The 24,379-nt window shown below is 41.5% G+C and overlaps 1 long non-coding RNA gene across 3 annotated transcripts; it reads left to right on the top strand.

The window, feature by feature from the left end:
• Positions 1-762: 762 nt before the first annotated feature.
• On the top strand, positions 763-24,370 carry LOC135500575 (uncharacterized). 3 transcript variants are annotated; one of them, XR_010449479.1, is made up of 8 exons: positions 763-1,309; positions 7,361-7,436; positions 13,607-13,675; positions 14,564-15,243; positions 15,805-16,010; positions 16,688-16,813; positions 20,560-20,907; positions 22,629-24,370. It is a non-coding gene; the product is annotated as an uncharacterized LOC135500575 (long non-coding RNA). The 3 variants fall into 3 exon arrangements; XR_010449478.1 differs by lacking the exon at positions 763-1,309 and adding an exon at positions 1,434-1,537; XR_010449480.1 differs by lacking the exon at positions 763-1,309 and adding an exon at positions 2,546-2,608.
• Positions 24,371-24,379: the final 9 nt, after the last annotated feature.

Below are 24,379 nucleotides of genomic sequence, written 5' to 3' on the forward strand. Positions count from 1 at the left end.
AGCCTTGGCCATCTGACACCTTTGTTTGATTGCTTGGAGCGACAAAAGACATAGCCAACCTCAAAAGAATGTGTGGGAGTGTTACATAATACCACTACCTGTCACATTTTAATATAAATTTTATGCCTACCAATGCTTGCTATGCTTCGCCTGTAGTGCAGGCTGAACATTCATTGCAGCAAGGTGCACATGGTTTTTGCTCGAATTTTGACTTATTTCAAGACTGAAATAGCAAAATAACTTGTGTTTAGCACAAATCTTCTACAAGGTGGGTATCACCTTCTGTCTAAATGAATCTTGACGTTATTCATGTTTTATTTTTGTAGGCCCAATGGATTTTTGAAGAGGGCAACTTGTCTTTGTATTTTCCCCTTGTATTTTTCAATACAGAGAAAGAATCGGCTCGAGTACAGTATAATATGCAATACTTGGGAATTGATATTGGTACTTCCTTGGGGTAGTTGATAAAGTATGGAATTAGTGAAACCTTGGAAACACTGATAAACCTTGGAATATTCAATGTAAACCATGGAATCACTGTGCAAATAGCGCGGGAAATCGGGTGCGTTCCTTCCACGATTTATACCCTCCCAACTGACAGTCTCGTCCCAGCTGACTTTATTGATAGCAATTTGCCAGTTAGTTCAGAAGCCAACATTTTTAATGTGGAGGATGACGTCATCAATTGGCAATGCGCTGTGGTCGTTAAAATATTTTATTTCTCTTCAATGGAAGCAAAAATTAGTTTTTATTCCATAGACGATAAAGTATTATGCTCGGTACTAGATGCACGAGATCATAGGACAAACACACACGTGAATAAAAAAACCGCTTAGAACTGGTGACGTCACAAAGATCTCTGCATCCCTCGATGCGTACTGGAAGATGTAAGAAATCGCTCACGGCGAAGGAAATTTTCATCCGCAAACTTCGGTAATAAACATACATGACTAGGCTTCTTTTATTCATCGTTTGTTATAAAATATCAGTCAATCATAGACAATTAGGCCTAGACATAGTCGTCAACCTTATCCATGCATAATGCATGACAGGCCCCCAATTTTCTCTGTATCACCCTGTATGAACAGACCGATCCGTAGTTCAAATAGGCCCCGCGTGGTGGTGGCGTATTTATAAGCGGAGCGCTATTGGTTCATATTATGGGTGTGTGGTGGGCGTGTCTTCCCATATTTGGGAGATCAGTACTGTACACTGGAGGCGAGGTACAACTGGGTTGTTCTAAAATACAGACTATTGAATCGGATATGCGACAGATTTCTAAATTACCATAAAATTCCGATCTGATCATGTAAGAATAAGCTCCAAATGTTGATTCGTAACCACGTTAGGTTCGAATGGCATTATTTCATGTTTTTATGCATTTTTAGGCCTGATTCCAAGGTTTATCACTGGTTCCAAGGTTTCACTGATTCCAAGCTTTATCAACTACCCTTCCTTGGTATAGCTGACGCGACTTTCTACATTTTGATTTCGTGTGAATCAAAATTCTATGCCTATTTTACACAATGTACACGTGGTGGGTGTCCTGTATATCAGTGTATGTTAGTAGAGTCTGTGCATTTGAAGTATTTTCTATTGTTATGTTATGCATGTAGCATTTTTGCATGGTTTGCATGTGTCATGGTTTGGAATTGGTCTATGTCTGTGTCCTTGGGATTTGTTGCTGGGAAGAGGGAAGATGGGGAAGTGTGGAAGCATGGAGGTACCTCCATGGTGGAAGTAAGGTTTGTCCTCCTGTGGAACTATGGACCGGGGAGGTGGGAGTTGGGGAATACTTGACTTGCCAAACTCAGCTCGACGCCGAACTGCAGCGCCACTCGCGGACAAAGATAGAACAACTCGACATTTTTTTCACCGGTTTTCTTGCTGCACATGCGTACCAGCATCATCTTTTGTTGATTTCCGCTGGTACGCATGCACAGCGAGAAAACCGGTGAAAAAAATGTCGAGTTGTTCTATCTTTGTCCGCGAGTGGCGCTGCAGTTCGGCGTCGAGCTGTGTTTGGCAAGTCAAGTATTGTGGAGCGACTTGTTGGAATTGGTCTATGTCTGTGTCCTTGGGTTTTTTTGCTGGGAAGAGGGAAGATGGGGAAGTGTGGAAGTAAGGTTTGTCCTCCTGTGGAACTATGGACCGGGGAGGTGGGAGTTGGGGAATTGTGGAGCGACTTGTTGGAATTTGTCTGTGTCGGTGTCCTTGGGTTTTGTTGATGGGAAGAGGGAAGATGGGGAAGTGTGGAAGTAAGGTTTGTCCTCCTGTGGAACTATGGACCGGGGAGTTGGGAGTTGGGGAATTGTGGAGCGATTTGTTGGCTGTGTCTGTGTCCTTGGGTTGTGTCACTGGGAAGAGGGAGATGGGGAGGTGTGGAGGTAGGGTTTGTCTTTCTGTGGAACTATGGATGGGGAAGATGGGAGTTGGGGAATTGTACAGAGTTACATTTAATTGTTAGGGTTCTGTGAAATTGTAACTTGGAAGATGGTACGAGTTGGGGAATGAAGTGAAGTATATTTGTCATTGGTTTTGTTGTAGGAGTGGTCCTGGGAGTCGGAGACACTTGTTTCAGCAAATTCGTGATGATAACTGCACTACGGTATTGTGTATCCCCCACAGCATTTCTATTTTCCAACACCACCAGTGAACGACGTACCCCTTCCAAGCACGCCTTCCAAATGTTTTAATCTCCGAAATGAAAGTAGTCTTTTTCCGGTTAAAATTTACAATCCCCGATCGGAAATGACGTAATTTGATCGCATTCAACTATAAATCCATTGAACAGTGGTGCTTCGTTAGTCAACCGATGACCTTTTTTTGGGGTGTGATCGGGGATTGTAAACTCGTTCCGTTTTCCAAAATAGTGGGGGTAGGGTGGACTGCAAGTGCAAGTACATGTACCATATTATCTCTCATGAATGAGATTGGGTTTGATTGTCCCAGAAATGCATGTTTTATCACAGAAAGATTTTTAAACGACAGCCTTTGGTTATTTGTCTGTACATGTCGACAAAACATAAGCCGATAAACATGAAAAGTCCTTTTCATGCTATTGCTAACCCCAACCATGACCCTTCTTTTTCATGCTATTGCTACATGTAACCCCAACTGTGACCCTTCCGTTTCATGATGTTGCTAACCCCAACCATGACTCTTCCTTTCATGCTATTGCTAACCCCAACCATGACTCTTCCTTTCCTGCTATTGCTAATCGGAACGGTGACCCTTCCTTTTCATGCTATTGCTACATGTAACCCCAACTGTGACCCTTCCGTTTCATGCTGTTGCTAACCCCAACCATGACCCTTCCTTTTCATGCTATTGCTACATGTAACCCCAACCGTGACCCTTCTGTTTCATGCTGTTGCTAACCCCAACCATGACTCTTCCTTTCATGCTATTGCTAACCGGAACGGTGACCCTTCCTTTTCATGCTATTGCTACATGTAACCCCAACCATGACTCCTCCTTTCATGCTATTGCTAACCCCAACCATGACCCTTCCTTTTCATGCTATTGCTACATGTAACCCCAACCGTGACCCTTTTGTTTCATGCTGTTGCTAACCCCAACCATGACTCTTCCTTTCATGCTATTGCTAACCCCAACCATGACCCTTCCTTTTCATGCTATTGCTACATGTAACCCCAACCGTGACCCTTCCGTTTCATGATGTTGCTAACCCCAGCCATGACTCTTCCTTTCATGCTATTGCTAACCCCAACCATTACCCTTCCTTTCATGCTATTGCTAACCCAAACCATGACTCTTCCTTTCATGCTATTGCTAACCCCAACCATGACTCTTCCTTTCATGCTATTGCTAACCCAAACCGTGGCCCTTCCTTTTTATGCTATTGCTACATGTAACCCCAACTGTGACCCTTCTGTTTCATGCTGTTGCTAACCCCAACCATGACTCTTCCTTTTATGCTATTGCTAACCCCAACCATGACCCTTCCTTTCATGCTATTGCTACATGTAACCCCAACCGTGACCCTTCCGTTTCATGACGTTGCTAACCCCAACCATGACTCTTCCTTTCATGCTATTGCTAACCCCAACCATGACTCATCTTTCATGCTATTGCTAATCCGAACGGTGACCCTTCCTTTTCATGCTATTGCTACATGTAACCCCAACCGTGACCCTTCTGTTTCATGCTGTTGCTAACCCCAACCATGACTCTTCCTTTCATGCTATTGCTAACCCCAACCATGACCCTTCCTTTTCATGCTATTGCTACATGTAACCCCAACCGTGACCCTTCTGTTTCATGCTGTTGCTAACCCCAACCATGACCCTTCCTTTTCATGCTATTGCTACATTGTAACCCCAACCGTGACCCTTCCGTTTCATGCTGTTGCTAACCCCAACCATTACCCTTCCTTTTATGCTGTTGCTAACCCCAACCATGACTCTTCCTTTTTAGCTCACCTCTTAGCAGAGGTGAGCTTATCCCATACCGTGGCGTCCGTCGTCCGTTGTCGTCGTCGTCGTCGTCGTCGTCGTCGTCCGTCGTCCGTTAGCAGGGCACGTTTCGTAACTGTTAGAGCTATTGAGTTGAAACTTGGTACACATGTACCCTTATGTAATGACACCTGGGAGACCAAGTTTCGGTCCGATTCGTTTCATGGTTTGGCCACCAGGGGGCCAAACGTTAAAAGTGAAAATATGCAATATCTCCCTTAATAGTAGTTGGGAAATTTTGAAAAAAATATGGTAGGTACTTCTAGCAAAGGTGCATCATATATCCTCCGGGTTTTTGATTTGACCTCCTTTTCAAGGTCACAGAGGTCAAATGGTGTAAATTGGCCGTTAGGATGTAACGATGGCACGTTTCTAAACTGCAATGACTATTGATACCAAATTTGGTACACATTTACCCCTTAGTCAGGTGATCTCAGGGACCGAAGTTTGGTCCAATATGATTCACCACTTGACCACCAGGGGGCAAAATCCGAAAACCTTAAAAATGTGATTATTCCTTAACTTCTTGCCCGATTGCCACCAATTTGATATCATGGGTACATCTAACCACCATACAGTATATGTCACACAGGTTTTTAATTTGACCTTCTTGTCAAGGTCACAGAGGACAAATGGCCTAAATTCGCCGTCAGGCCGTAACTATGGCACGTTTCTTAACTGCAATGACTATTGATCACAAATTAAGTACACATGTACCCCTTGGTCAGGTGATCTCAGGTAGGGGGCCAAATCCTAAATTCTTCAAAATGCCATTATTCCTAGTTAATGACTTGCCCGATTGGCACCAATTTTATATCATAGGTACATCTAATTCTAACAACCATTCAATGTGTCACCCGGGTCTTCTTTGATTTGACCTACTTTTCAAGGTCACAGAGGTCGAATGTACTGTAAATTGGCCATTTTGGGGAAATTGTAATTGCTTGGACCTACATCAAACCTAACACTACATGACACAAGACCATGCTCTTTATCCATCTTTCCTCCACATGAGGTGAGCACAATGGCCCTGGCCATTTCATTCAACAAATAACATCGTAAAATCATTTCCACTTCCCATCATCCATAGTTCCCATTGATTTTCTTCTTCTGAGTTTTCCAATTCCCATCATTCCCACTTCCCAACCTACGGTACATTCCCATTTTGTTTCATTTTTAAAGATATATTTTATAATCATTCCCTCTTCCCATCCTTCCCAGTGTAATTTTCTCAGTGTTTTATGAGTAAACAACATCCGCAGTTCCCATTGATGTATTTTTCTGAGTTTTCCAGTTCCCATCATTCCCACTTCCCAACCTACCAACCGTACATTCCCATTTTGTTTCATTTTGAAAGATGTATTTTAAATCATTCCCTATTCCCATCCTTCCCTATGTTTTTTCTGAGTTTTTTTTGACTGAACAACAAAGTCAAATCACTGCTAGTTCCCATCATTCCCTATTCCCAATCTAAATTTCACATAGGTTTATGAACGAACAACTCAATAAAAAAGGATTTTGACTTTGCTGGTAGCTACATAAGTGAAGTACCATTATCAATTCCCATTTTTCTGGCTACTATACTGTACTTGATCCAAAGAATCTACTTCCAATCCAAGAACCATTTTAAGGGTTGCCAAAAAGCACAATGGCACTAGGCCTATGACCCATCATACCACCAAAACATGAACTGCCCAGCATCAATTTGCTGTCGGTATCTGGAAGTGGAATTGAACAAACACCCTTCGGTATCCTTACTAAATTCGAGAAAAGTTTGTGTGTTTGTTTGTGCGCTCATATCTCCCAGACCGAATGGCTGAGCGACCCCAGATTTTGCATGTAGCATTTAACGGGTCCCGAAAATGTCCTTACGAAGCCTGATTTTTGAATATCCAACTAACATCCGATATATCACCGTTTATTGGTTTTAGCTAACGTTATTCAGCTTGCCCGCGCGGCGATTTTACCTTCGCGTCAAGTGCGTCACGGGCGACGTCACTCCCGACACAGCCTGATTGCGTCACGGCTCCGACGTCAGGATCGGTCTGCTGACGTCATGACGTCACAATGCGACGTCTCGAGCCCTGTCACTTCAGTCAAAAACTTTTGCGCGTTCACACACAGCTTGGTGATCGATTTTTGTTCGGTATCAAATTGTGAAAAGAAGGTTTGTATATGACGAATGAAAAAGATTGATGATAGGCCTACTGCTGGCCGGTGGGTGTGTTTAGTATCGGCCTTTTGTGTACTGTTCCATTGGCCTACTGACATCTCACTTCTCTTCGGTCACTTCATGGTCACCGTTAGATGCTACATGCAAAATCTGGGGTTGCTCAGCCATTCGGTCTGGGAGATATGAGCGCACAAACAAACACACAAATTTTTCTCGAATTTAGTAAGGATTTCTTTTCGTTTATCAATACATCACTTATAGTACACTGAAACTCTGCTGATGGCGGCCACAGGTACAGTGGACTAGTATACAAAATATGAAATTTAAGTGATTACTGCCATATTTGAATTTTGATCTTGCCGAAATTTGGCGTACACATAGAGGGACTTAGATTTATCCTTCAACCAAATAAGAACCATCTCAATTGAACAATGACAAAACATACGACCAATTGGTGAAATAATAAAATTTGAACCCTGTCGGCCTGTGACCTTGAGAGGTTGGTCAAGTCAACAACCCCGATCATAATAGAACCCAAGAAATATGAAAAAATGCTTGAAATGAAAAATGAATGAAGTTCACAAAATTTTAGTCAATTTGTGCCCCTTAGGACAGCTATTCTACTATAGGTCAATTGAGCCAAAAATGAAAAAATGCTCTCAACTTGAGGAATTTGAAACTATGAATTTGTGCCAATTTATCATTACAGATGACGCGTACCTTGTCCGCAATTGCAACGAAAGATTCTCGCTGATATGGTTTTCAAGGTGAAGGGTTACATGTAGGTATGTATAATATAGTATGAGATTTTTACTTTCCAATTCATGCTTTTGCGCAAAAGAACTGGAGAGTACAATCGGGTCACTAAATCAGGAGGCCATATTTGAAGCGGTGATGCCATCTCATTGGTTGCTAGTTAAGGGTTGATCACGAGTTTTGAGAAATGAACCAGCTCACATTGTTTAAATAAGTACAAGGCAGCAGCTGTTGTTATGATGGTTCCATTGGATTTTACATTCAATCTACTGGCTATTCTTACGACAGTCATATTCACCAAACCTTACCCAGACCCTAACCCTTCTTCCTAGCACTAACCCAAACCCTAACCCTCATTGTTCAATGAGGACATTACTAAATTAGAATGGCCTGCTGCTGATGCTAACGTAGAGCCTTTGTGTGATGCGTATTGGCAGGAACTCAACAGTCTCCTCAATCACCATGCTCCAGAGGTTGTTAAAACAGTAACCGTCTGTCCATCACAGCCATGGTTCACTGCAGAACTTACCGTAGCTAAGCGCATGAAGAGGAAAGCTGAAAAGAGATGGCGCCGAACGTTGCTTACCGTCCACATAGAAGCGTTCCTTGAGGCACGAAATGCCTTCAACTTTCAATTGACTGCAGCCAAGGTGACCTATTTCAATGGCCAAATCATCGAAGCTGCAGGTTCGAATTCCAAGGAAATGCAAAGGGTTTTCCATAAACTGTTGCACACAGCACGGGAGATGAAGCTTCCCATGCATTCAGATAGTGCTAGCCTAGCAAACAGATTTGCTGACTTTTTCCAGGAAAAGATTCAAGTTATTCGACTGGGGCTAGCATCTGATGACAATAGCAATGTGTCCCAGCTCACTGCCGACTCCGGTCAGCTCCTCCAAGAACTGAAGCCGGTCTGTCTTAAAGAGCTGGTCACCATCGTGAAAAAATCACCTTGCAAGTCCTGCAGACTCGATCCTCTCCCTACTTGGATGGTTAAGGCTTCCATTGACGAATTAGCACCAATCCTAGTCAACACGATAAACGCATCGCTGAAAGATGGCCAGGTTCCTGAATCGCTTAAGGTTGCCCTCGTGTCACCGCTGCTAAAGAAACCACAACTTGACCCAGAGATCCTCCCAAATTACCGCCCTGTGAGCAATCTATCACTGCTATCGAAGATCCTAGAGCAAGCCGTCGCAATCCGCCTGACCGACCACATGGACACATACGGCTTGCACGATATCTTACAGTCCGCGTACAAACGCCACCATAGCACTGAAACCGCTCTACTACGTGTACAGAATGGCATTAGGATGATGGTTGACCAACAAGGAGCAGCGATCCTCGTTTTACTGGATTTAAGTGCCGCCTTTGATACTCCATCTTGAGGACTTTCACTCTGTCCAGAAATGGCTGACCGAGAACAAACTTAAGGGCAATCCTGCCAAGACTGAAGTCCAGCTCTTTGGGTCACAAAATTCTCTGAACTCACTAAACATTCATACCCTGTCAGTTGCTGGCACGGAGGTTATTGTTACAGCAGACCCTGTCAGAAACCTTGGGGCCATGTTCAATCAGACACTGTCTATGTGTTCACGTGAACCGGGTGGTTCAGTGTGCAACATTTCAACTCAGAAATATTGGGCGCATGCGAAGATTTCTGACAGAGGCTGCCACTAAACTTCTTGTTTACTCAACAGTAATATCCAGGTTGGACTACTGCAATAGTCTGCTTGTTGGCATTGACGATAAGGTGTTGAATAAGTTGCAACAAGTGCAAAATCTTGCTGCACGCATAGTTACAAGGTCCCGTAAATCTGACCACATCACCCCAGTCCTTAGGTCTCTCCACTGGCTACCTGTTCACCAGAGAATCCAATTCAAGGTTCTTCTACTAGTCTTTAAATCTCTGAAGGGACTTTCACCCACTTACATCTCAGAACTCCTGCCATTGTATGTGCCTGGACAATCGTTGAGGTCTGAAGACAAATGTCTTCTCAGGATCCCCAGGTTTCGCCTTCGGACATATGGTGGCAGGAGCTTCACAGTCCAAGCATGCAGGCTGTGGAATAGCCTCAGTCCTGATCTGCAGAATGCAGTTAGTGAGCAAATCTTCAGACGGGGTCTTAAAACGCACCTTTTTCGAACTTGTTTTGGACCTCATTAGAGCAATTCTAAATTGGATTTTGCGGGTATAAATGTAAAATTTATTATTATTATTAGCTCAGCTGACAAAGTCAGCGGAGCTAGTCAGTGTCCGTCCTTCCATCCTTCCATCCAGCCATCTGTAGACAAAGTTGGGCATTTTGTAATCATACAACCGAGGCACTTCAAATCTAGTCTTGCTTATAAACACCGCAGAAAATGTTGCTTACGGAAAAAAATTTGGCGATTCGACTCAAATTCAGCTCCCCAGGGGGCAAAATGCGGAAATGAAAAAACAATTTTTTGACGCTCTATTCCAGCAGATAAAAGCTTGAAATAAAGTTGAAAAGGTCTTCATGATACAGAAGTTTTGATATAAAATAGATTAGTGTCGATTTATATCAACAGTTGGCGGTAGTGAGCAAAACTGTTGTTTGACCCGGGATGACCCCGCTTTAAATTTCCCGCCGAAGTTCCCTGGAGAACTATCATCAAGAAAATGGCGGCGACCTTTTTATTTCTACCGGAGCGATGATTTGTAAGTGACAAATTTTCTTATTTAAGCCTTTACGGAAATGTATTTTGGTACGAAACTTCACACGTTTATAGAAAAGATCAACGAGAATGTGTTCAAATGCCCTCATAACGATGAGTTCAACGGAATTTGGTCAAAACAACCTTCGAATGGAGTCAACTTTCTTTGCGAAATTGAAGCGACGACCTTATTATTTATCGTAATTTATGCAGATCTGAGTCCAGCTGATGGGTGATGTTCTGATTTGTGTTCAAACTATTGGAAACTTCGGAATTCTACTATTCTGCAGGAGTATATTATAGCCATTGATGTTGACAGCTAAAAGCACGAAAACTTTGTTGTTGATCGTCCGTCGGGGCGGATTGATAATGATATGTGGTTGTGCGTCCATTCAGTTAGTTTGAGCTGAATGCTAATTAGCGGGATTATCGGGCTAATCCCGCTAAGCTCCCTATATATTATTTCCTAGCTAATCCCATTGTTTAGCCCGATAATCCCGCTAATTAGCATTCAGGGGCCTATGGTTTGAGAAAGATCATGATCATAAAGATGCGTGTTGTGTTATCATAACCGGAAAATAAGTTGAAGTTATTATTAGTACTACGATTCTTACATGAGTAAAAAGTAGACGTTTTAAGCAACACAATAATGTTTATACTCCCGTAAAAAAACTGTCAATTCTCCTTACCACAGAAGCCAAGCCATTGCTGTTATGGTGTTAAGTTATGAAGGGGCTTAATCAATTACCTGCACTCCCTGTGGGGTGAATAACATTACCTTTTGAACAGCTGGCTGTTGGGGGGATGATTGGAACAGCCGGAATACCTGCTGACCTGCTGAACCCAGGTTAATGTTATTTTCAATTCACGATTGCAGGTCACCTGATTTTCGAGATTTCGCGGGAAATGAAATTGTAAACGAACGCATGTGTGCAGTTCAAATGTAAACAAAAATGTATTTTTGGTACTTTTGGTTGCTGGACTTGGGTTTTCCCGCAGTTAGGAGCTGGGGTCAAATTGGTGGTCAATTGTTTATGGGTGCTGTTTTAGTCAGAGGTAGCCCTTGATTATGAAGGGATTTTCAAATTAAGGTGACCATAGTCTTTTTATGTGCTCACCACAGCTTTCAATACTTGATGTATATGAAGAGGCGTGCGGAACCTGACATGGCCTTACCAAGGAGATCCTCACGGTGCTGAACTTCTAGCTTGCCTGTCGACTAAGTGCCTTTTTGGCCGAGACATTGCTACATGTAGGAGGAGCACGCATTTTAAATTTATAGTAGTGAAAGTACAGTTGGTTCGAGCCATTTGGAAGCCGACATATGAAGGCCTATATGGGTTCTCCTTCTTCTCCGTATAAAAAGGGGCATATTGCTGACTAAGGAACAAGGCATATGTACATTGCCTCATCATCTCTATCGGACCAATTGATATACTTTTATATGCACGCAAACATCACGCCATTTCAGGGTCCGAGTCTGTGGACAATTGGTTTGATTAATTTGTCTCTTCGATATTGCTCCTTTATTGCATTAGATTTTCATCGCAATTCAATCTATTCAAGATGTAGCCAATTTGAACCTGTCTGCGCCAAGGATAGATCGACTCACTAGGGATACGCAGCAGAGCACAATGTCATGACCCTTTGTATTGTAAATTCCAACCACCTGCAGGACAGGTCAATTTCTCTCAATAAAATTAATTTTGTTGACTCCTGTAATCTTTACCTTATTAAAAAAAATACAGTGATGTTAGTCCCAAACTGGTCATTAGCTCACCTCTTAGCAGAGGTGAGCTTATCCCATACCGTGGCGTCCGTCGTCGTCGTCGTCCGTCGTCTGTCGTCCGTTAGCAGGGCACGTTTCGTAACTGTTAGAGCTATTGAGATGAAACATTGGTACACATGTACTTTTATGTAATGACACCTTGGAGACCAAGTTTCGGTCCGATTCGTTTCATGGTTTGGCCACCAGGGGGCCAAACGTTAAAAGTAAAAATATGCAATATCTCCCTTAATAGTTGTCGGGAAATTTTGAAAAAAATATGGTAGGTACTTCTAGCAAAGGTGCATCATATATCCTCCGGGTTTTTGATTTGACCTCCTTTTCAAGGTCACAGAGGTCAAATGGTGTAAATTGGCCGTTAGGATGTAACGATGGCACGTTTCTAAACTGCAATGACTATTGATACCAAATTTGGTACACATTTACCCCTTAGTCAGGTGATCTCAGGGACCGAAGTTTGGTCCAATATGATTCACCACTTGACCACCAGGGGGCAAAATCCAAAAACCTTAAAAATGTGATTATTCCTTAACTTCTTGCCCGATTGCCACCAATTTGATATCATGGGTACATCTAACCACCATACAGTATATGTCACACAGGTTTTTAATTTGACCTTCTTGTCAAGGTCACAGAGGTCAAATGGCATAAATTCGCCGTCAGGCCGTAACTATGGCACGTTTCTTAACTGCAATGACTATTGATCACAAATTAAGTACACATGTACCCCTTGGTCAGGTGATCTCAGGTACCGAAGTTTGGTGCGATCTGATTTGCCGTTTGGCCTCCAGGGAGGGGCCAAATCCTAAATTCTTCAAAATGCCATTATTCCTAGTAATGACTTGCCCGATTGGCACCAATTTTATATCATAGGTACATCTAATTCTAACAACCATTCAATGTGTCACCCGGGTCTTCTTTGATTTGACCTACTTTTCAAGGTCACAGAGGTCGAATGTACTGTAAATTGGCCATTTTGGGGAAATTGTAATTGCTTGGACCTACATCAAACCTAACACTACATGACACAATACCATGCTCTTTATCCATCTTTCCTCCACATGAGGTGAGCACAATGGCCCTGGCCATTTCATTTCTATTTATTTTGACCTCTGTTAAATCAGGATACCTCTCAATTACAGACAGCATTTTGTATCCTTGTGCTGTACAACCCAGCCTGGACATACCACAGTTGTCCATGGAGAAGTCTCATCCTCTCTGACACTTCTTTTCTGTAAAGCTACCGATACAACATACTGAACTAGGGATATATTCCGTTGCCTCCTGTAATATTTACATACCATGGCTGATTAGTTCAATCATATTTCATCCAGCTGGCAGCTCTGCATTGAAAATTTTAGTGGTATAACGTGTTCTCTTGACCTTCAAACAGTAGTATAAAGCCGATATTTACTACTTTACACCCTCAGTCCTATGTTATCAGGTCATCCAGCTGAGCGCCAGGCCCTTGGGCCTCTTGTTATTAACCCTTCCCCAACACCAATCTCAACTCCCTAATTCCCAAAATTGCATAAATCCTTGTTATAACTAGTCGTGAGAATGGCAACTTGTATGAAATAAAAGGAATAAAGTCCATCAATTTCATGAAGGAAACGTAATTCATGACAAAAAAGGATGTATTTCAACATCATATTTAGGCAGTAATTTCATGACTGAAAACACTAGTATTGCTGTAATCGTGCATTATGCATTTGTTCCAATTTATCATTACAGATGCCACAAACCTTGACCGCAATTGCAACCGAAGATTTTTGGATGAACCGCAAGACGATCAGATGAAGGGTATGCATCAAGTAACAACTTGCCCAAATTGTTGATTGGGTTGCCACTGTCAATTTTCTTTAACCGTTATTAGAATAAAATATTCAAACAGTGAAATAGTAAAACAAAGCTATTGAAGGCCTCAAGTGAAAAGTCAATCCCCAAATGTGTCCCTCTAAGTTACAGCAATCTGCCAGCAAGCTAAAGCATTAACTGACAATGCTAATGGCAGATTTGCCTGCATTCAGTGCTTTGGTTTCAAAGCAATATCACGTGTTGAAAACTGATAGAAGCCATACACTGACAGTTGAATATTGTAAGTATGACCAGTGAAAGATATAACAAACCAATAAGCAAGTCAAACACTTGTCAAAGACCAAGCCTTGTCAATGAAGTATATGAACTAATACTGAAATTTAAAAAATATCGCAAATCACATACAACTTTTATCCCAATTGCAAGGACATTTTCATGTGCACTTTTCTGAGAGATCAAGGATTCAAAACTATATTTTTATAAAATGCACAAATAAAGCCACTGCTACAATTTACATGAAGTTTTGAACATTTTATATCGATTGACAGTGACGCCTCCATCAGCAATTCATGCCAGTGGATGTTCAAAAGTCGTATCCACAGTATATGATGTGCGTGTGTGTGTGTGTGTGCGTGTTTGAGACGGGATAGGAAATGGGTGCGGGAGGTCATGTGTGGGGGGGGGGGCCTATGGAGTATGGTGACCGTTGTGAGAGTTGGAAGTGTGTCTGATCACTGTCTTGCTCATTTTGTAGATCTTGTTGTTATTCTAGTTGTTAGAGTAGTTATCGTAGTTATCTAGCTATCGTAGTTATCTAGCTATAATAGTTGTAATTCTTTTGGTTCCTGCTTATCATCTATTTAACCTATTCAGCTTTCAGTTGTCCAGGCCAGGCCAGGTGACCAATGACGATGATAGATCGGGTTCGATTCAAGCTGTACGCTTGGTGTATTCGGTTATCGTGTCTGGCGACTGAGTCTAACTCACGTCCAAAGCACGGTGGCTGGGTCCCAGGCATGCTTGCCACTTTGTTCTGCGGTCCTCATCTAAGTTTCGACGGAGATGACATGGACTTAGGTTCAAAGTACGTGTTCCCCTTGAGTCATTGTGGTTGATTGATTGGGGAAATTAACGATTGCGTGTCGCTAGTCATTCACAATATCCCCTGTTGAAGAGTGTTGGCGGGATAAGTCTTACGACTGTTAACAATAGTAAGCAATAGCTGGCCAGCGATCCCCTACCTGATCTCGAGGGGGATGGAATGACTGGGGTTAGAGGCCTGTTGTTAACCTGCGGAATTTCGTCGGACGAAATGTCAGGCGTGTCCGTGTGGGACTTGTGCTAAACCAGTTTAGTACTAATGACGAAGACCTTGGGTCCTTTGAATAACAACAGTGTTCTCAACCTCCTTGTGCCTCTCAAAGCTAACGTATATACCCGCTGAAATCGACAAGACGGCGATGAAGAAGGAGAGCCGGCCTCCAGCTGGAGAGCCGAGAAGACACTGGATGGACCTGAAGAATATGTTGCTGCCAATGTTGGAGCCATACAGGGTAAGCATCACTTAGTCGTCAGTTACGTCTGGATTAAAAGAAACATTACAAAGATGTTAAAATGATGTTAAAAAGTATCAATCTGACGTGCGATTTCAATTTTTATACATATTGGGGTGCCACACTCAATTCTGATCATACAGATTTGAAACCGCTTCAACCAATATGGTTCCAGAATACAATTGAATGTGCTTTATTGAATTCGCATTAACTGATTCTCATTGAAACGTGTAGTGTTGGCGTTAATACGTATTAAAACAGTCTATTCATTGGCAGGGGGCTTCCAGGTCACTAGCTTGTTCCTGTCTTGATTATCTTCTATTTACCACAAAGGGCAGGGACAAGACATTCATACGCGAAAGGCACGTTACTACAATACGCAGCAAGAGTTGCACTTTTCAAATCAAATTGCATGCTGATTAGACCAAGTGTGGTGTAGCCAATTCGTATTCCGGAGAGTGCTCTCTGGAAAAGTTTTTAATTGGATCCAGTGTGAAAGTAGCATGCTGCAGAAACGCTCAGAAAAAAAACACCCTTAACCAAAAGTTTGATTATTTTTAGGCAGCCCGAGCCAACATTGTACAAGGGCCACAAGGTCCAGGACCTCAAGGACAAGGGACACAAGGACAAGGGACACAAGGACAAGGGACACAAGGACAAGGGACACAAGGACAAGGGACACAAGGACAAGGGACACAAGGACAAGGGACACAAGGACAAGGGACACAAGGACAAGGGACACAAAAGACGATGTTGCAATCTGCGGGGTGAGCATCACATAGTCATGGTTGATATTATATCTACTCATGAAACAAACTTCATAACTGTCCAACCAGGAGGGAAAAAATCATATTTCATGTCTCCGAACCTGCACCCTGGTGGCCAAGTCATGAACTTTTATCCCCAATTGAGACCACCTGACCGAGTGCGCAAGTTAACAGCCAAATGGGCAACATGACCTCGATGATCTTGATTAGTTGGACAAATCATGAGTTACATTTTATATATGGTTATTAGTAATATCAGACGTAAGGATGGATATAAAAATAATGCCACTTGGGCAGGGATTGAAGCAGTGAATCGAGCAAAGAGTGTGGCCGATTAACATTTTTCCACAAGAAAATGCTGCCAACCAAAGACATCTTCACTTCACTTGATCCAGAAAATGGCCCGTGAGCATCTTTCCAACAGTGCCACTTTATAAAATGAAACAGCCAGGGCCATTGTGCTCGCCTGTCAACATGGGAAAAAAATGGACTTGGACATGATGGGTGCTTTTGACTTCATTGATCATTTTTTAACCTTTGCCCCCTGGTGGCCACATTTGGAATCAAATTCTTAAAGCGAGAAACAACCATCTCACTCAAATGAAAACAAATAATCTTTTGGTTTCAATCTATTCATTTTGAGATAGGTCATTGAATGTATTTTTCCTGTTATCTAGCCCTCTGCAGATTGAGATGATTGCTGTCGAGAAGACCCAACCACTCAACCAAGATCTACAATTCGTGCTATGTTAGATGTGACTCTCAAAAGATTTTGGATGACGAAGGAATCCAATACATATATGGTAAATATAAACAGATGACAAGACAGTATATCATGAAATGGGTGAACACGCCATGGGCTGAGTTCGTTTCATTTCCGGAGTAAAGTAGAGTCGCAAAATGGTGGATTTTATCCTCAAACTGTACAATCAACCTCAGTTTGGAATTGAATTGCAGATCAAGTGTCAATTAGTAAAGCGTTGTGGTCGTCGGTATTAAGGCTTTTAGAAAATTAAGACAAGAACACATTTCTTAAATAATATCCAACCCCTTCCAGAAACTAGCGATGATTTTTGAAAAACCCAATTCAGCCGCCTTGTTTTGATCGACCCGATTATTCGGGCAGAGATGCGCTATGTTGACGATACCCCCATATATTGCTTGAAGACTTCAGCAACTTCAGGGAGATTTCGCACATTGATTGGGAAACCTTGGACCTGCATATGCCATACTCGTGAAACCGAATGAACTCATCCCTGAAGTGTATTTACAGTGTGTGCCAATAAATATTCCATATGTTCTGTGGCTGGACTGAAAATAGACAGGCTATTAGATTTTCCATCGATGGTTTTGTCACTGCATTGCTCCTTACTAAACACAAACTGTGTCAAAAATAAAAGTGAAAGAGCCGCAGTTGTGCAGTTGTTTGGGTCTCTGACAAGTGGTCATGAGCTCCCAGGCTCACCAGTTGAAAATGCTCAGGTTGTGGTACTGATTGAGCAGCTAATCTGAATTCCAGTTCCACTGAAAGCTCTCAGCATAGACTGGGGTAAGAGTTAAAAGTAGGGTGACAATTTCAACCGTTGTTGATGTCAAGACTAGAAACCCGAAACTTGCAAGTTATACTTTTGGAACAGACAAGATATCAAGACGTGATGAGATAAGGGGCCGAGTGAGGGCTTGAACTTAAGGGGTACGCTGTTCATAATTACTGGTGGTCCAGGAAAATAGAATTGCAGTTATACATAATGCTGTAGAACAGATATTATGCATACGTGTTTGCTGAAACTGGGTGCTTCTGGTATTTGTATTTCTATGCAACGGCAGTGCCAGTGCTGAAATCTATATTTAGTACATATTTGTGCAATTGGGAATTTCAAATTCAATTACAAAAATCTCGTTTTTAAACGGTGTAGAATTTAAGGGTTCTGATTTTGTCATAAACTACTTCGGTGAATTTGATGAAACTGAATGAAAGACCCTATTGCACAAGTGCATTAATCATGGTGGAGCAATGTAGCCTGCTGGCAACGGCGGTTCAGTGTGTGTGTTTTAGTTTCTCTAGGCCATAGTAATTACCTATCGCATTCCAATGATCTAGACTGGCCAACTTGGAGTTCAGACAATCAACTGCTGACCTCGCATGACTGGGGCTCACATATTATTCTATTTTTACTTGCTTCCTGGATGGGGTTACCGAGGTGGGACAGTGTGTGTCTTGAAATAGACATTCCAGGCTATAACTGGGTGTTTGAATCACTGAAATCGGTTCAGTAGTTACTGAGCTACAAGCAAGTGAACTTCTGCAAGTATTTTTCTGCATGTAAATTATGCGTGTTTTAATTAATCTTTTGATAACTGATCTCTGGTTCTTATGAACACAATTTAGTTACCATAATCAAGAGAATCTTTTCATCTTTCAGAAACAGTAAAAACTTTGGTGTTAGGATTTACTTCCTTGATCAACTTTTGCAATTGAAAGTTGCTCCATTTCAGTCTGTGGCCGCTTGCACATCAAATGTTAGTATTATTGGTCAATGTATACTGTGGGTAATATTGATGTTTAACAGTGTTACAATGGTGTATTAAATGACAGAAACATTCATTATGGATTTTAATATCAAATGAACAGGTTTTTGTAAATTTGACAGCAAAAACATAGTACGTTAACCCACTACTTTTAATATCTGATGATGAAATGTCTGGAAATCAAATTCATTATTGGTTATAACAAATGAAAATATGAACTCCATCCAAGCCACACAATGCACAAACTTACATTGTAATCAATATCATAATCTTCTTTCTGTTAAAACCGAAATTCCCAGAAGAATTAAAACTGATATTGTATAAATTCACACAACGAACATAAGGGGCAATGGCTTTAAACACAGAATAAAATAGAAAACTGACAGATCACACTTCAGATCAGGCAGTATTCAATCACCAAGCAGGTGTATAAGTGTTCAAACTAGTCATCCAAATTATCTGTCTTCTTAAGCTTTCCTGTTCCCTTTTTCTGATTCGATCCGCACACCTCGGCTCCCTTCTTCTTCAGTTCTGGATGGTTGTGAGTATGGTGCTCTTTTGGGATAGAAGCAGAACAACTGATTGTATTGAGCCTTGCGTTGCAAAACAAAACGCTTAAACAAGATGAACAAAATACATGCTGGCATGGGGTTATGACTGACTAAAAATGATATATGTTCGAACACACACAGCAAATAAAAGTAGAACTTAATTCTTCTGATAAACCGACAATTTCATATTCATCTAACAGGGGAATACGTTGTTCATGAGCTGGAAATAAATGCTGAAAAATCCCATCTGCTGCATCTTCTAGAACAAAGTCTAGTTTCTTCTTACTGGGTCGCCCTGCTTTCTTTTTTTCTCTCGCATTACACCCACCCCTTTTATAAATAGCAACTTTGGCACAGACTTTACATGACTCCTCAGTTACAAGGAATGGAGTGAATAACCGCTCATTATCAGCAGCCAAAACTCTCTGCTCTGCAACTACAGATGAATCTGGTGAATATTTCTTCATGAAGATATAGCACAGCATGCACAATTTATCTGGGTGTTGCCCTGCAACGTCACACCGAATATCTAAACACAAGGTGGAAGAAATCCCTTCTTCATAGTTATTGCACAAAAGAGGTGACTTTCTTTTCTGAGCTTGACTTGGTGATTGTGCTGGTCTCAGACATATTCTGCACACCCTATTAATATTGTTCACATGAGTAATTTGATCGTTCATGGTGAAAAAGGGGTTAAAATGACATAATACAATGCAATGATATCAAAATAATGCCTGCTACAAACAATGAAACAACAAAAAGAAAACATATCGACATGAAATCAAGCTTAAAGAAAAGGAAAAGACACAAAATTTACAAGAGTAGTGAAAAATCAACTCACAGGTACCTTGACAATGGGTGTTCAAAATAACCTTGAATTCATGAAATATCCAAATCCTAACAGACTAATGCTGATATATTCCGAAATTTGAGGATATCCTTTATTGAATAAAAGAAACAAAATGGGCTCAGAACCAGAGAACCCCCCACAATTCTATGCTAGATTATCCACTTTCATGAGGAAACCACACATAATCCAATGCTACAGTCATGCCACGTGTAAACCACTTTTAAGAATGAGAAGCAAGAAAAGAATTTGACCTTAATGATCAGATATGTGATACGGGAAGCAGTAAACAAGAAAACACAAAGTTCACGTAGAGACAGACATTTATTAGTCATTAGAAGTGGCAGACCTCACACTATTCTATTCATGGCCGCCATTTTGAAACAAAGGTATTGCCAAGGAGATGACAGTGACCCCGTTTCCGCTGATGATTATCACTGCTGTGGCCTAGAAAACTAAAACACACAATTTGTGGTGATTTGAACCGCCGTGTGGCGATGATAGTCCGTCGGCGATGATAGTCCGCTCGTTACGACCGATCGCGCTCATTTTAGTTATACAGAATCGAGATGACCGTAAGGACAAATTGAGACTAAGAGTAACCTTAAATTTTGTTTTCCAGTCGCTCACAGATACGGGCAGACGACCGAGAGTCGAGTGGATTCAGTGGATCGAATGGTTGTGCAGAGGGATAGCCATGTGCAGGAGTGACGAACCACAGCTCAGCAAACGATGCCTTGACAGAACAATTCAAGGAGAACATTCGCTGAGATCAGAAAGGGAACTTGTTTGCTGTGGGGATGGATTGGACACCAAAATGTCTGTCATTCTAATAAACTATAATGACAATCCAACTCCAAAGAGACTCTCTGGACTTAGGGAAAGCTACGGACATAGAGCCCAGACATGATATCCTGCAGCCACCATGAGGACAGCCTATCTCATACCTTCGGAAGGGTGCCATCACACGGTAATGTAAACAAATCAATTTCAGTTTTTCAGATGACCTTAATAAGGTGTTAGCCATTGGCCTGATTAAGAGATGGTGAGCTCTCTAGAGATGGTGAGCTCTCTGTTGAGGAATAATTTTCCAACGTTGTTTTAGCGTCACCAATTACAGTGCCATTTTCATCAAACCCACGGTGATGATGACCTCTCACGTTTGCCTCTTTAAATGCTCTATTGAACTAATTGATTCTGAATATGCCATCACAGAAAATCACTTCGTAACCCACTGATATCTCACTCTCATAAACAACTTGGTTATGCTGGTTGCATGAATATCAAAAGCAAAGCATTTTTATCAACTGGAGCTTAATGTAACACTTAGAAACAATCCCGAACTGCTTAATGAGCAGTAGTTGAACATGGCCATTGCCAGTATTGTGATTTCATGAAGTCTGGCCAAACATACAGAGGCTTAACACAACCTTTAACGTGTCAAGCCTCGGGGGTTCCCTGATACCAGAGGTCTGGAAATGCTCAAAACACCGTAGGGTGCAGGTTTCAAATCAATATCTAGAAAGATAACCAACTTTTCCCCCTTCGGAATTTCAGACAGTACTGTGAAAAAGTTGTAGTTGAAAGTGGTACAGCATGATTGTTTTAGGTTTGAGATATCAGTGAGGTTGAGCTTTGAATGGTTACAAAAAACAACAACTTTATTGACATGTGATTGCAGCCGCCTGGGTACAGAAGATTCCTCAAAAGTCTTTCTGTCAGCACCCACCCGATTGAATGAAATTCAAATGGAAAACCATTACCCCGAGTTGAAAAATGTGACGTTAATTCACGTCGTTGTTCCTCGAAGCCCTAAGTGCGTTTGACGTTGATTAATGTGGGAGCTCAACTCAAGTGTTAACAGCTGTAAAATAACTCTGTTGGTCAATGCTGGTGCATTTGCATGGAGTATCAGCTTTCCAGGACAGGCCATTTCAATGACATTGGGCCAAGAAGAGAAGAGAGTAGCAAAGGAAAAAGTTATTGGGTAGCAACTTGGGGGGGGGGATGATGTGATCACAGTAGAACTACTCTATTAAGGACATCCTCAAGACTGATAAGTGCTGTGCTTACAAGAGAGGTGTACTGATTAGAGAGTTCAAATTGAATGGAGACAATCAAAGTTAGTGTCCTAAAAGAGAGAAGGTCCTTTTAGAGAGGTGTATGCTAAGGGAGGTTCCACTGTATTATAAAGTAGGGTCCTTGTGGCACTTGGTGACCTCACTGGTGATGCAAAATACGCAATTGGCCCCCCCCCCCCCTCACCAACACTACAACCAACATCAATTAATTTAATGGCAACAACAACTTTACTAATGAAACCACGCAGGCGGCTGAGATGGCATAAACTTCCCCAATCCTCAAGTCCCTGCATAAGTTCTGTGTTGGCATTCTTGTAAGGTTAAATGTCAACACAAGACAAGTAATTTCTAACTGTTATGATATTGACATTGATAGAGCTGTTCAGTTGTTGTTTCTTGTTTCTGATCAAATCTTAACCTCATTATTGCAGGAACTTAACATGTTCCATCTTGACTCTCATGTGTTTGCATCACCAACATCGAGCTTGTGAGTGATGGAGCGATCTCAAAACATTGCGGGTCAAGACGAACATGTTCCTGGACAATGAATATTTCACTGATGATATTTTGCACCAATAAACCTTACTGTATGTAATTTGTTTCTTTTCAGCATGGAGAAGCATCCGACAGGAGGAAGATGGATGTTGCTGACCAGCACATCCCAACGATGTATTTTTGTCACCGTAGACCTATTGTTTTTATTGAAATATCTGATTGAAAGGTGATTTTATTGATAAAAATCCTAAAATTTTATGATGGGAGAAGGCATATATTTACCTTCTTAGGGCAATGACAATATGTTGTCATGGTTTAAAATAATGCACGTATAAAGAAGGAATAACATTTTAGAGGAGGGTTTCTTTTGTTACCAGGGGCACCATGATCCAAGAGATCAACAATTTTCTGGCAAAATCTTTTGAAAGAAAGCGAAATGTGGAGTGGGCGTTTATGGAGAGCCAATAGGGCATGTCAGTACCCAAACAAATAAGTCTTAAGCAAAATTGATTTTTAGCTTATGAAGGCAGAAGCTAATAGCCTAGGGCACATCAGGACCCTACTGCTTGAAATGGTTTTCTCCTGAAATAATCACCAACTTCATCAGATATTTCATTATTATATCTCCATCACTTGAGACATGGGGTTCATATGATTTCTTTCTTGCTTAAACCCCAAGCAAAAAAGGAACATATGTGTCTGCGATGGAACGTAGGCCTTTTTTACTGTTTCTCGATCTCCCCAGCACCATAGAATCCACGGGCATTGGTCTGAGCAGTTAAGCTGAGACCTTCTAACATTGGCTGGCTCAGTTGCTTGGTATCATATAATACCAGAGACAACTGACCAACTACACAAAGAAGTTAAAGAAGTTGCGTTCCCTCAATCACTTCTACCAAATACCTGGGAACCAGGTATTGATGAAAAGACACATTCAATTTATATAGTTGAAAACACTCCCATTATTTTATTGATATTTGTGAGAATATCAAAAGATTTCCTGATGACAGAATCGACTGCTTCGAGATCTTGCCAGGGCATATTTATCATGCTCTGCAGATTATGAAGACGGTCTTTTGCCCCACTGAGAATTGGATTAGACATGGTACTGAATGGTTTGAGAAAAGTGTAATTAAAACGTCAACTTTGTAAGACGTTTCATTTTGTCCTGCATGTAATAAATGTAGACCTTGTTAGTAAAATAAAGAGATCTTAGACTCCAACTTGCCAAAAAACTGGCATACCCACTTCTGTCTAGTCTTGCCATGTCGAAAGCTACGTCTTTTGTCATGCAAATAACATGTCACCTCTCAACCTTTTGTGATGCAAAGCGGCAGCCTCAAGGTGGAGTGGCCATGAGAAATGTGGTCCTTTTGTTATTTAAATTGGGCCCTTAAGCTGTTTAGTCATGGTGTGATGACAGCCTTGACTGTTGGTTGAAATGGCTCAACTGCAGTCATACACAATAGGTTTAATGCATGCATGAATAGTGAATGAACATATTATTAGCATGCAGAGTTGAAGTTGTGGAGTCTGACTAGTGTAAGATCTCTATTTAGCAATGTCTTTCTTGAACATTACATCTTGTAAAGGAGTAGACCATGTGTGATAGTATTACTATCTTCTGGTTTTCTCCTGTTATGGGCTTTCGGAGTGGCACAGTACTTAAATGTACACGTCTGATGTCATTTAAAAAACTCAGTCCTTGAAGCCTGTCACCTGTGTGATGGAGTCGGCAGCTCCCTCCGATCGCGTAGGTTTTCTCCCGGGGACGGGTTTCCTCCTGCACGACATTCCAAATTGCCATTACGATAATTCTTGGGATGTACAACAATAAAAAAGATTTTCAAAAGATAATGATTTGAA

This window comes from Lineus longissimus, chromosome 16 (assembly GCF_910592395.1).
Source record: "Lineus longissimus chromosome 16, tnLinLong1.2, whole genome shotgun sequence".
Lineage (NCBI taxonomy): Eukaryota > Metazoa > Nemertea > Pilidiophora > Heteronemertea > Lineidae > Lineus > Lineus longissimus.